Source organism: Trachymyrmex cornetzi, unplaced genomic scaffold (genome assembly GCF_001594075.2).
Source record: "Trachymyrmex cornetzi isolate Tcor2-1 unplaced genomic scaffold, Tcor1.1 scaffold53, whole genome shotgun sequence".
Taxonomy (NCBI): Eukaryota; Metazoa; Arthropoda; class Insecta; order Hymenoptera; family Formicidae; genus Trachymyrmex; species Trachymyrmex cornetzi.
The window spans coordinates 217,200-218,837 of NW_017299839.1; the positions used below are offsets into that span (position 1 = coordinate 217,200).

General features: G+C 33.2%; 1 long non-coding RNA gene across 1 annotated transcript in view; it reads left to right on the top strand.

Annotated features, from left to right (window-relative positions):
- LOC108765772 (uncharacterized) overlaps nucleotides 1-1,638 on the top strand; it is a 5,824-nt gene that overhangs the window by 4,050 nt on the left and 136 nt on the right. The window lies entirely within an intron of this gene.

A 1,638-nucleotide genomic window follows, 5' to 3' on the forward strand; every position in this document is an offset into this window, starting at 1 on the left:
AAAAAAAAAAGCCACTATAATAAATGTTTAATGAAAAAGGTTGCCAATTATACGTATACATTCTGTTTCAGTTTTAATAATTGTGCAATGTTTATATTAGAAATAATGAAAATTAATAATTAATATAATTATTTTATTAAAAAATGTTAATTCTTGTTTAAAAAAATGTTTTAAATAAGGGCCCCTTAATTAGTGTAGGCCCTAGGGCCCCTGTTATATGAAAGACGGCCCTGGCTGTAACATATATGCACTAAGGGAATATCCACACAAACTTGCAAAGCTGCATAAAAGTATGCATAAAGAAAATAATCCAATCATTTTTTATGTGCGACTTTAAAAGAGAAATGCAATTGGATAATTTTCTTTATGTATATGTTTATGCAGCTATGCAAGTTGTGTGGATATATCCTAAGAGTGAAAAGGTCAGAATGATACAAATAACGCCAACAGTGCTTCCTGAACGCAGTGTCTATGGCCGGTATTCGTAGTCGATTCTTATTTCAAGACCGTCTTAAGTAATATCTTAAGACGCTAATGCAGTTCTCTAGCCGGTATTCATAGTCGATTCTTATTTCAAGATCGTCTTAAGTAATGTCTTAAGACGCTAATGCAGCCCTCTGATTGGTTCGTGACTTCTTGAGACCATACTTAAGACGGTCTTGAATATAAGATCTGACTATGAATACCGGCCTCTGATTGGTTTGTGACTTCTTAAGACCGTTCTTAAGATGGTCTTGAATATAAGTTCTGACTATGAATACCGGCCTATGACTACGTTTACATGCACTGGCAAAACCATTTTAGCTAAAGTTGTTAGATATCGTGTAAACATCCCTAATACCGATGTTATTAAAACCGTTTTAATAAATCCACACCTCTTCAGAAAGAGGTTTGGCTTTATTAAACCGTTTTAAGAAAGCCGTGTAAATGGTCTTCAATCGGTTTTACGTATAAAAATTCGGTGTTAACAATTTTACACATTTTATAAGGTTAAGAAATGAGAATATATATTTCGTCTCAGGTTCCGTATCATAATGCAGCATCCATTTTCGTAAATTTTATAACCTCAAAACTTATTTTACCTCTTCTATCTGTCAAGGAATGTTCTATACAATAAGCAGTTTCAAATCGTTTATGTTTTATGTTGGCAATACGTTTTGATCGGGTTTTATAAAGCTACTTTATGTTCGGTGGGTAAAATATGTCCGATCGTGTAAACTGGCACCAACACCGGTTTTAAACCCCAAGACACAATGCGAGGGAATACCGATAGCGATAGGAATAACACGATTTCAGTCTATCAGAAATCGGATATATCGGAATACACAGTTTCTGATAGGTTGAAATTGTGTTATTTCTATCGCTATCACTATTCCCTGGCATTGTGTCTTGGACTTAACTAAAACGGTTTTAACTAAAACGGTTTTACCAGTGCGTATAAACGTAGTCTATGTTTTCAGTATGGTAATAGAACAGCATGAGCCAATCAGCGAATTCTTGACAAGGAAAGCAGTATATCTTTACAGGGTTGTTAAAAAAAATGTTTTTTTTATTTTAAACAAAAAACATTGTTTTTTTTATTTGGCACAATGTTTTCTGTTTTATTTTGTGTTTTTTTAAGCAACAAAAAAAACATGT